General features: G+C 45.2%; 1 protein-coding gene and 1 pseudogene across 1 annotated transcript in view; one reads left to right on the top strand and one right to left on the bottom strand.

The window, feature by feature from the left end:
- Nucleotides 1-12836, bottom strand: part of LOC137397228 (cyclin-dependent kinase-like 1) — a 485333-nt pseudogene that overhangs the window by 90438 nt on the left and 382059 nt on the right.
- LOC137397226 (uncharacterized) overlaps nucleotides 1-12836 on the top strand; it is a 131914-nt gene that overhangs the window by 40095 nt on the left and 78983 nt on the right. The window lies entirely within an intron of this gene.

Below are 12836 nucleotides of genomic sequence, written 5' to 3'. Positions count from 1 at the left end.
GCCCTGATAAATATTGTCTAATCGTTAAATGTTTACTGTACCTAATGGAATACTAGTAACAAAATAATGTTTTAACTTCCTCAACTATTATAGTTACACTAACTTTGTATATTCAGGGATTGTGATTTGGAAGAAGATGTACTATGTGCTGGACATAAACTGAGGAGTTCTTGCCAATAAGAAAGACATATAACATAAACGTATAATTAACCTTTAATAAATTTTGGCCAACAACAAATCACTATTCTCGTTATTGCGTCGTAATCAGTACACAAACTGGCCAACATTAATTTTTGGAGGAAAGTTATCACTGTATAGTGATAAAAGTAAAAAATATATTTTGTCTTTGTATCTTCATTACTGTCCTTTGTGTTTACAATTAAATCAGTATGTATATATATTGATGTTGAACGAACATATGCAAAGGCATAAGCTGTAGCAAGCATTAAAACCATCAAATTTCAGAAATAAAGTTATCATCACGTTTATGCTAAGAATTCATCTTTTCATCAGCAGCTATCTATGATACTTTTCACTAGACTGTTCCAGCCTGATACAACAAACTAAAATTAATTTATTATTTTAATAAAGTTTGAAAAAAATGGTATGCTTTTTTGGCAGCTGACATCTACTATTCAATATAATATTTTATAATTATCATGTCATGCTATCACATTAATTCTTGGTAATCTCTTAATGATCATCACATATTTGTGTGCTCAAAATTCTCATATAATAGTATTACAAGAGGTCTGGTTTTAGTAGTAGACTAAAAGTATTCCAAGCTTTATTTTGCTTTTGGGAACAAGCATTTGAACGTGACAGTTTATTCATTAAAATAACTACCGTAGAACTTTGAGAAGCGAAAACGGTCTCTCATAAATAGCCATTACCATAAAAATGCTACATAAAACACACTTCATTTGAGGGTCAGCAACAACTTATTTCCTAAACTAGGTGTTCCCAACCAGGAACAAAGTTCTACCTGGGGGTAATTTTGAATATAGATGGGGTAACAGAGAGATGCCTGATTTGTTAAATTTTTAATTTATGTCCTGCAACGATGCATGAATTTTGATTTCATAATTTAAAATTCAGTTTTGTCTATAACACTAGTTGCTAATAATGTAGTCAGAAATACCGTTTATGTTAATCGATCCCTCAAGATTGTGATTGGATAATCAGTTTACATAGTCAGAAACAAATTCATATCCATGCCGAATATCATTCATTGTTGTGTTTTTTATGTTTGTTGTATAACATTAATAATGTGTTGATATGTTGAGATATGTGCAACAAGTCAGGATTATATATTATGTTTTTAGTCATGTGAGTAATAAGTATAGAGAGCATAAAATGTAATATAAAGCAAAATAGAGGAACTGAGTGAAATGAGTTTGAGAGCCCATGCCCTAAACAATAGGCTAAATTTCCAATATAGTTTTTGGACTAACTAGTTTCATTGTACAGTATGAAAGCTACCCAATTTTCTGTCACTTACTTGTTATATTATATTTGGTCACATGAGTATTTCAGTGAATGTACCAGTTCTAAGGTAACCACATTCAATATAGGCTATTTTAAACTAGCTGCATATCAGGACAAACATGGAAAACCAATCGGAAGAAGTCTCTGCACTCAAATCAGTTATTTTTGATCAATACATTGAGTCGCCTTGATGTCATTGAATACCAGCTACATTGAACAGTCAACAGAGTGTTATTAAACCATAACTGTCACGAACAACTTTTATTGTATTTACTAGGTAAATCAGACACGCTGATTCCGATTTTGTAATCAAAATAAAGATTAGTCCACTAACCTTCAAAGTCATTTAGGCTTTTTTAAAGCGTTTCAATATCCGTTTCGAAAACAACACAATCGGCATTACAAGCTCCGCCCATAAATATGTGACAAAACCTAGCTTTTTCAGAAACGGAAGTTAGGAAAGTTTAGTCCCATTTAAAAAAATAGAGATGGGTGTCTTAAAACCCATTATTATTTAATACCAGCCTGTAAAATAATTTCAGTTTTTTTATGAAAGGGTTATAAACTATTTAAAATTGCTCGCAGCTTGTTACATGACGTTTAAATGGGCTGGACGCCGAGGAAAATGAGCTCAAAAAGCGCGGTTTTATCACGAGCTAGCGTTGTTATCGTGCTTTTTAAATATGCAATGCTAAATAGCTTATCTACCTTTCAAAAAAGACTGATATTATTTTTAAAGCTGGATTTAGATATTAATAGATTTTAAAACACCCATCTCTATTATTCTAAATCGGTCTAAACATCTTTACGTAACTTCTGTTCCTAAAAAGCAAGGTTACGTCAAGTACCATATTAAAACACTATAAAAAATCCTTTATTACTCTGAAATTTAGTGGCCTAATCTTTATTTTGATTACAAAATCGGAATCAGCATGTCTGATTTACCTAGTAATTACGATAAAAGTTGTTCGTGGCAGTTATGGTTTAAATACATTGAACATAGATTGTTATTATATAACCGAAACATATCCAAATACAACCAGATATATTACTAGCATACATATATATATATATATATATATATATATATATACAGTAGATGCAGTATGAACAGTCTATTGCATGAAAGTGCTCAATATTAAAATAGATTGCTGCAGCATCACAATGAGACCCCTATAACTACAGAACCAAGAGAATGCAACTGCCGACATAAGAATGGCTACCCACTACAAGGAAAGTGCCTGAGCAAGTCAATTATATATAAGGCGACAGTCACCACCAATGATCAATCTGCGGACGAACATTACATAGGATTGACTGACACCACATTCAAACAACGCTATTACAATCATATGACAACCTTTAGAAATGTAGAGAAAAGATCAAGCACCGAGCTCAGTAAGCACATATGGACCTTAAAAGACCAAGGCATAGAATATAACATCAAGTGGAGCATAGTCAAAAGAGCTACATCATACAACAAGACCACAGGCAGATGCAACCTATGTCTGTATGAGAAATTTTAAATTATATACAATCCTAACATTGCTACCTTAAACAAACGCTGTGAACTAGTTTCAACATGTAGACATGCTGGCAAATTCCTTTTAAGCAATTTTAAGACTTAACTTTTAACTTCTGCATTGTTGAGGCTTTAAATCGTGTTGCTTGCTAATTTTAATCCTACGTATCAGTGGTGTATTTAGGTATTTTCAGACCTACGCTTTTATTTCCATCTATATATAAGTCGTTTTCAGTGCTAACAATTTTATCTGATGATTATTGCATGGCAATATGAAACTATTAGTAATAAAGTGGTTTCAAACTTAACTTTAACTTTCATTTTTACCCAATTTTATATATATATATATATATATATATATATTTATTTATACATATTGTGGAGGACCGGGACATACATGTATATTATTTACTGCACTTATATATATATCCGCACTAGCATTTACCCGAACCTCTCGAACTTCCTTAATGTTATATAATCGCATACTTGAACTGCCTTTTTATTATATAACCATATTACTGAACTGCCCTTTTTGTTATATAACCATACGTTTATCTTGTACTAATCCTGTTATATCTTGCATATCCTTTGTGCTATAAATAGATCGGTAGGCGGAGCTAGACTATAGGCACTGGCTATATAAGCCAGCGCAGTAAATAATCAAGGTGTGCTTGATACCCACTCATACTTGTGAACACTTGTGTTGAAGATATCGTTAATAAAACTACTATATACTCGTACAAACTGATTCTATTGACGCCTGCCTGGTTGGCTCACCGATTGTACAAGCAGGCTCATTTGCAACCATCAGACGGAACTGCCAGGGTGACTCTAAGAAGGCTAGGGGGCGATCCACGGCTTTGTCTAGACTCGATCGGGTGTGCCATGGCACAAGAGATCCAGTCCTAAGACCAGCCATTAGCGGATCGAGACTAGCCTGAGATAGAGATCCAGAGACAGGCCGGGGGTTTGGTTTCGGAGCAGGCCTGACTACTAGGTTCTTGTCTTGGACTGACTTGACCGCTACGGGCAGGTCCATCAGGCCTCGGACAAGGCCGGCCAGTAGCCCAGGTTGCGACTCCCTTGTTAGGAAGTAAAGCTGACTCAGCTATCGGAGTCAGATCCTTTACACTGGTGGCAGCAGTGGGATGTGCTGAACCCACAACAGGACAACTAACAGGGACTAAATACGACGCAGGTATGACCAGACGGACTCGCAGCGCGGAAAGACCGGAAGCTCTCCGAACGGAGAGGCTAGGAGGTCTAGAGTGACTGACCGTTGTCTTGGAAAGACTGCTCATCAACCAGGGAACACAGGGACCCCCTGCACCCAGAGAAACATTCAGAGCCCCAGAATATGACAGGAATAGCGATGTAGAGGCCTTCATCAGGCAGTTCAACGATGTAGCCGTTGCAAATGACTGGGGGCCAGAGTTCGCGCTGCTACACATTCGAGAGAGACTGCGAGGGCAGGCTAAGGACTGTGGACACGGGCAGACCATACACGCCGTATTTAACAACCTCCGTGCCAGGTTTGGACTGACGCCCAAAGAAGCCAGAACCAAACTGCAGGGCCTGAAAAAAGACCAGCACGCCACGCTATTTGAGCACGCCACCTAAATAGAGAAGCTGACCGACATCGCGTTTGGAGAAATGTCGGATCGCCTGAAAAAAGAGAAGGCCGTGGACACGTTCTGTGGTTCACTGGGTAATGTTTATTTACAGAGACATCTGCTAGCGGTGCCTACCCCTACGTTAGAGGCAGCCGTAAGAGCAGGGAACGAGTACTTACAGGTTCGACCTAGTACAGCGTCTCACCAAACCCAACCCTTCAGGTCGGACGTCAGGGCAGTCCAGCCAGATGAGACAGGGCAGGGCGAAGGAGAACGGGCCTTCGAAGAGCCGGCTGTGGTGGCTAGGACCACCCCGAATACCCTTGAGCTGTTGTTGACCTCGGTGACAGACCAAGCCAAAGAAGTGGCCAAGTTAAAGTTGTACATCCATCGACCGCAGCCTATTCCAGAAAGCGGGGCCAAGAAAAAGGAAATGGCGAGATGCTGGGGATGCAACCAGGAAGGCCACCGGAGGAGAAGTTGTCCGCGGAGGCAAGCAAATCAGGGGACGCCCTATAGGCAGGACCAGGGAAATGCCTACAGCCCGCAGCAGTAGGTCCACCTGCTGGCTGCAATAGGGCACCCGGACACGAAAAACTCAGACAACTTAACAAAACAAGTTGAAGGGAATCTGGGGTTGACCCGGAGGGTTGGCAGCATCCGGCTAGAGCCGCGGCACCGGTTGAGAGGCCCCCGGCAGAGACGATTCCCGTCTACAACCCCTACCAAAGTCTATGGGAACTGAACGAGAGGGAAGAGGAATGCGAGGCGAGCCCCCGGGACTCGCCACAGGCGGCCAAGCAGGCGCAGCGGCAGTACCTCCACCAGACCCAGAGACGGGGCAAGAGAAGAAGAGTTTATGGATGTACCTAAGAACCAGAGAGGCCACCCGGAGGCCGGGAAAGGCCAGGGCGGAAGGGAGGTCCGACTAGGGCCGAGCACCCCGAGAGATCTGGACAGCTAGGGTCGGGACAGAGAGCGGATTCAGTGGTAACTGAAGCTCTCGAGAGACCAACGCTGTACAGGTGAGGAAGGGGGAGCTGGCGACCCAGATGGAACCCAACCTTAAACCTAGACAGGTTAGGTCGGAGAGAGATGGCCCCACCGGCGCTGATCCGTTCAGGAGATCCGTATCAACTGGATCGGGACGGAACGAGGACCCAGCAATGACGGAGCATCTCCAGAGACCAGAGTATCACGGACCCAGAGGCGAAAGGGGCTGGAATAAGGCCGAACCCCCCAAAGGGCAGGTACCCAAAGAGGGACGGGGGCCGACCTGAGGCGGCCATCTCCGAGGAGGGAATCTAGGTCAACACAAGAGTCCGGTGTCGGGTCCGACAGGCCGGTACGGGGAGAGCACAAGGCCAGCTATTCCCGAGGAAAGCCTGGAGGACCAGCTCAGAAAGAGTCCACCCCCGGACAGGCCTAGGGGACGTCCGAGGAGAAAAAAATCAGAAGAGATGCGCGATACCGCCGCAGCGGAGGAAGGGTTGCCAAGGGTTGGGGCCTTGGAAGAACCCCATAAGTCAAGCTACTTCCTACCTGGAAAGGTAGAGAGGCAAGACCTACTGTATCTCATAGACACCGGCTGCAACACTAACCTGCTCTCCAAAAAGGTGTTGGACAGAATGCCGGAGCAGGTGAAGGTGCAGCTGGAAGAGAATGACCAGTATGGACTCATGGCAGATGGTAGCAAGCTCCAGTTTAATGGACTGATAAGGCTAACCGGAAGGATCAGTGACGTGGCTATAGAGGAGAACTTCCTTGTAAGCCAGATCAGCGAAGATGCTATTCTGGGTATGCCTTTCCTGATCTCCCACAAGTGTCAGATTGAATCTGCCCGACCCGTCATTTCTCTAGGGAATAGGCAACTTACTTGCACCGACAAGTACGGGAGGATAATGGTGTCCAACGTTCACACCTGGAAGAAGGTTACTATCCCTCCCTTGTTGGAGGTAAGAGTGACAGAGAAGATTTCTGCCAAAAATTATGTTCCTGTGGGCTTCATAGAGGGCTCTGATCCACACATACCCATAGCCTGTAGCCTGAACCGACCTGGAGAGAGGGGTGATGTCACCATACGATGCCTGAACCCCGGACATCAACCTATAGAGTTGGGCGCCGGGCACGACATTGGCTCATACACGGCTGTTGAAGAAGATGACATACAGACGGATATCTGGTCTGGGCCGGAACACAGGAGCCTCGACGAATCAGGAGTAGGGTGTGCCGCTGTACGGACAGGGGAAGCCGTCCCGGGTCACCTGGTTAAGTTGTATCGGCAGGCCCTTCCAGGATGCCGGCACAAAAGAGAGAGGTAGAGCTTGGCCTATTTTCTGACCAGGTACCAGGACGTGTTCAGCAAGTATGATGGCGACGTAGGAAGGACCGACTGAATAGCCCACAGCATACCCCTGATGGAGGGTGTCAGGCCGGTCAGACAACTCCCCCACCGGTTGGGACCCCTCAAAGAGGCAGAAGTGGATAAGCAAGTACAGGAACTGCTGGAAAAGGGTTTGATCGAGCCTGCCAATGGAGCATGGAGTTCCCCCGTCGTCATGGTGAGGAAGAAGTATGGCGGGTGGAGATTTTGTATTGACTATTGACAACTGAATGCGGTCACCCAACAGGATGCGTCCCCCATTCCTAGGATTGATGAGAGCCTGGACGCCCTGGCGGGAAGCCGATTTTTTAGTACGTTGGATCTGACCAGTGGATACTGGCAAGTACCGTTAGATCCAGACGCCCAAGAGAAATCCGCCTTTGCCACGAGAAGTGGGTTGTGGAAGTGGGAGGTACTGCACTGTGGATTGACGTCGGCCCCTGCCACCTTCCAAAGTCTGGTGGAGTCTGTACTCCACGGGCTCCATTCGAAAACCCTCTTGTTATACTTGGACGACATCATCGTCATAGCTCCGGACTTCGAGACCCGCTTGGCCCGTTTGGGAGAAGTCTTCCAGAGACTCGCCGCCGCGCAGCTGAAACTGAAGCCCTCTAAATGCGAGCTCCTCCAGAGGAAAGTGAGGTATCTTGGCCATGTGGTGAGCCCGGAAGGAGTGTCCACGGACCCAGAAAAGGTAAAAGCGGTGACCGAATGGCAGACCCCTCGAAATATAAAGGAACTGCAGGCCTTCCTGGGGACCACATGGTACTACCGGCAGTACCTGAGAGATTACGCCACTAATGCCAAACCACTCACGATCTTGACTAGCAAAGGGAAGCCTTGGAGGTGAGGAGAAGAAGAACAGCAGGCATTCGAGACTCTCCAACGAGGCTTGATCTCGGCACCAGTGTTGGGGTACCCCAACCCAAAGAGTCAATATACTCTGGACACCGATGCCAGTAATGTGGGGGTGGGGGCCGTCCTGTCCCAGAACCAAGGAGGTAGGGAGACCGTAAGGGCATACTACAGCAAGACCAGCAGAAAAAAACTACTGTGTGACGCGCCGAGAGCTCCTGGCCGTAGTAAAAGCCGTCAAACACTTCCGGCCTTACTTGTATGGACAACAGTTCGTGCTCCGCACGGACCATGCCTCCCTGAGATGGTTGTGTAGGAGGAGGGAGCCGTCGGCTCAAGTAGCTCAGTTGCTGGAGATTCTGTCGGAACTCTCGTACCTACTAGAACACCAATCAGGGGTCAAGCACGGGAATGCCGACAGCCTGAGTCGACAGGTCTGCCCAAACGACTGTCGAAAGTGTATCCGAATAGAGGAGCGAGACGGGGGCCCTAGCAAAAAAGGCATTGCTGGAAGGAGAGTCTGACACCGTGGCCGCAATTAAGCTACCAGGGGACCGAAATTTCCGACAGCTGGAGCAGAGCCAAGTGGAAGGGACACAAGCCGTAGCCAGGATGTACTGGGCAGTAAAAATGATCAAGAGCTACCAGAGGAGGAGCTGGCTCTAGGGAGTAATGAGCTCCGGATCCTACATAAAAGACGGGAAGCTCTGAGGTTGTCCCCTAACGGCGTCTTGGAGGTCAGACTAGCGACGGACGGCCAACCCCAGATAGTGTACCCTATGTCCTCGGGCGGACCGGAATCGGGTGATGTGGGACACGCACAGGCTTGCCCACGCGGGGGTTCCCAAGACCGTAAAAAGACTACTGCTCAATTGGTACTGGCCGGGACTGAATGCCGACGTGAGATGACTCATCAAGACGTGTGAGATCTGTCAGGTGGCAAAGACCGGTGGGAATCATGCAACCAAAAGCAGACACCGATTATACGCCGAGCGACCGTGGCAGAAGTTAGCGGTCGATCTGGTGGGACCTATGCCAGTGACTAGCCGGGGGAATAAGTGGATCCTAGTGATTAGCGACCACTTCTCCAGATGGCAGGATGCAATAGCGATTCTGGATGCGACTGCCCCGGTGGTAGCCACGACCCTGGATGAAAGGGTGTTCTGTTATTTTGGCCTACCCGAGGAACTACACTCCGACCAAGGAGCCCAATTTGAGTCTAAACTCATGGGAGAATTATGTAGCCTATGGAACATAGACAAAACACGGACTACACCATACCACCTCCAGGGGAATGGCGTAGTAGAAAGAAACAATCGGAGCCTAGGAGATTCCTTAAGAGCCTTGCTCCTGCGCCGTGGACCTACGGAATGGGACTTGTTGCTACCACAGATAATGAGGCCTTTCCGAGGCACTACCCACTCCGCCACGGGAGCAACCGCGAATTACATGATGATGGGCAGGGAACTGCGATTGCCAGACCAGCTCTCAGAACCCGTTGCAGTCACTGGCCAGGCGGTACGACCCTACGTCCTGGAACTAGCCAGCCGACTGGAGGAAACGTATGAAATCCTCCGGGAACGCCAGATGAAGATCCGAGTGGAGGATGAAGAGGAGCCCCTGTTGTTTGAGGCAGGTGACTTGGTAGTGCTGGTCAACAAGAGACGTAGACGAGGAGAAAACCCCAAGTTACTGCCCAAATAGGTTGGATCCTATACAGTCACTAGGTGTAATCCTAACCATATTTACCAAGTGGAAAGACAAGGACAAATATCAGTACAAAACGAGGAGAAACTAAAACCATACTATGCGTGTCCGGAGGCGGATGGGAGGGCCCCGGCCACCAAGGAACCCTCTAGGAGGCCAAACATGAGAGGTGCCACTGGACGGAGAGAGAGGAGGCTGGAAGGGCTAGAAGAGATGCTGCCCACAGTAGAGCACACTAGAAGGGAGCCCCCTCCGCCAACGCGGCAAGAGAGGATGGAACCGCCCCCGGATATGGACAGTGACACAATCAGGAGACGACTTCTGGAGGTCCTGGCCAGGGAGAGAGGGTCTGCCTCGGGCAGTCACAATCCTACCGAGGGGGTTGGAGAGGCAACAGAGCAACCCGGTGTATCCAACACAGAACCAGAGGAACCGAGTCTCGGGCCCTGTCCCGAACCCCCGGTGGAGCCTTCCGAGCAGGATCTGACAGAAGGAGAAGCAGACAACACCTCAGTCGATGAGACCTCCGACTCCGGGGTCACAGAGCAAAGGGATCTGCCCCAACCCGATGTTTATATACCAGCACCAGCTGAAGAAGAGGTGCGAATAAACCCAGAACCGAGGGGAGCAGAAAATAGTATGGGAGGAAGACGAGACGAGAGACCCCGGCGGATGGTGGGACCTCCCATCAGATACGGCCAGACTGTGTGCCACCAAATCGACCCTGAAGACGAAGGATTGGAAGCCAGAGAAAGACAGGCCAAACTCAGGGAACGGTACCAGTCTACCAAAGTTATGGTGGAAAAACTGGAAACCTTGATAGAGAGGGAAGGCCTGAGGACGAATCTAGAACTGATGTCTCAATACACAATTTTAAAAGAGTCAGTTGCCGAGCTAGAAGAAATGATGGCCGCGAGCCAACACGTGGAAGAGCAACCAGAATCAATCATATCTGACCGAAACATCTCGGAAAAGGGGGCGGAGATGGAGGCAGATGAAGAAAATCAAGGAGGAGTGGCCATCTTCTGAAATTGATACTGTTTCCAGTCACTTCAACCGTTGTACGCTAACAAATAACCAGCTCTCTCCACAAACCTATATCGCGAAATTAAATATGAGACCGACTTCAGATAAAACCGGAGCCATCGAGGACCAAGAACTGCAAGAATTATTGACAGAATTAGATGAGATCCTGGAAGAAACCGAGGCAAAGAGCAGAAAGAGAAGAAGAACGATACCAACGTTACATCCGGATGGCCGAGGAATGCCGTATCGAAGCTCAGAGATTGAGAGCACAAGCGCGACGTTTCCGCTGAAAACACTCCCTTAATTGTTCACCCCTGGCCAAACAACTGGGGGAAGAGTGTGGAGGACCAGGACATACATGTATATTATTTACTGCACTTATATATATCTATCCGCACTAGCATTTACCTGAACCTCTGGAACTTCCTTTATGTTATATAATCACATACTTGAACTGCCTTTTTATTATATAACCATATTACTGAACTGCCCTTTTTTTATATAACCTTCCGTTTATCTTGTACTAATCCTGTTATATCTTGCATATCCTTTGTGCTATAAATAGATCGGTAGGCGGAGCTTGACTATAGGCACTGGTTAAACCAGCGCAGTAAATAGGCAAGGTGTGCTTGATACCCACTCATACTTGTGAACACTTGTGTTGAAGATATCGATAATAAAACTACTACATACTCAAACGAACTGATTCTATTGACGCCTGCATGGTTGGCTCATTGATTGTACAAGCAGGCTCATTTGCAACCATCAGACAGAACTGCCAGGGTGACTCTAAGAAGGCTAGGGGGCTATCCACGGCTTTGTCTAGACTCGATCGGGTGTGCCATGGCACAAGAGATCCAGTCCTAAGACCAGCCATTAGCGGATCCAGACTAGCCTGAGATAGAGATCTAGAGGCAGGCCGGGGGTTTGGTTTCGGAGCAGGCCTGACTACTAGGTTCTTGTCTTGGACTGACTTGACCGCCGCGGGCAGGTCAATCAGGCCTCGGACAAGGCCGGCCAGTAGCCCAGGTCGCGACTCCCTTGTTAGGAAGTAAAGCTGACTCAGCTACCGGAGTCAGATCCTTTACACTATATAAATATATATATATATATTGTTTCCTCACCCCAGATACTCTGTGTGGGTGGTAAATTCTGCTCTAACTCGGGTCTCCGACCAGAGACCTGGGAGTTTGAGCACTCGCCTCAAGATCTTAGCTGTTCCCAATAGCACACTTTTCAGCAACTCACCTGAGTTGGTCGTTGTTGGTAGTTGGGCAAGCCACATTTTATGCGCTGGTGTTATTGCGCCCAGTGCCCCAATGACTACTAGGAATACAGTTGTTTTTACATTCCAGCATTTTTCAATCTCTTCTCCAAGAGGGAGATATTTCTCTACCTTTTCTTTTTCTTTGCTGGCTATATTGTAGTCATTGTAGTCATATTGTAGTCATATATATATTTATATATATATATATATATATATATATATATATATATATATGTGTGTATATACATGTATATACATTTATATATGTATATGTATACATATACAAATAGCTATATATATATATATATATGTAGCTATTTGTATCCTCCTAATTGGCTTTAAAACCATCTTTAGCCTCAAATCTGAGTTGACTTGACTTAATTTACTTCCTTTTAATTTTGTTATTTTTCCGTCAGGAAAAGACAAAAAAAATCTTATAAAATAGAAATCTAAACATTACGAGCAAAATGCAAATTTTATGCTAAGTTACGTGTTTTTACCAATGTATCGGTTCACGGAAACACAAGATGAAATGAAAATACATTCGATTTTGCTCATTTAGTCTTTTATTGTGCATTTGAGAGAAGAAAAATATTTTATGAGTATGTGGTAACATGTGAGCTTTTAAGTTTTTTTAAACGTATTTGTTAGCTAATAACCTTTTGCTATGTTCCTTAACTATCAAAAATGTACAAGTAAATGAGTCAAGTTTGGTTATATTAATTTAATTGTACTAGCGATGATCTAATTTTTACAATAATTAAAAATGCATGTAGTCGATCATCAAACTCAGTATGCTACTTATAGCAGAATACCACATTTATTTCAAAAAGAAAATAGTCGAAATGAAACTTCAGAAATATTGCTAAAACATCCAAATATGCTACAATATGCTTATTAGGTAATAATATGAAATATTGAAGCTCAAAAGTCATCACCAATTAATTATAGTTTGAATAATAAAGTGCTAAATAC

Source organism: Watersipora subatra, chromosome 5 (genome assembly GCF_963576615.1).
Source record: "Watersipora subatra chromosome 5, tzWatSuba1.1, whole genome shotgun sequence".
NCBI classification, from domain to species: domain Eukaryota; kingdom Metazoa; phylum Bryozoa; class Gymnolaemata; order Cheilostomatida; family Watersiporidae; genus Watersipora; species Watersipora subatra.
This window is presented reverse-complemented; position numbering and strand designations above follow the sequence as displayed.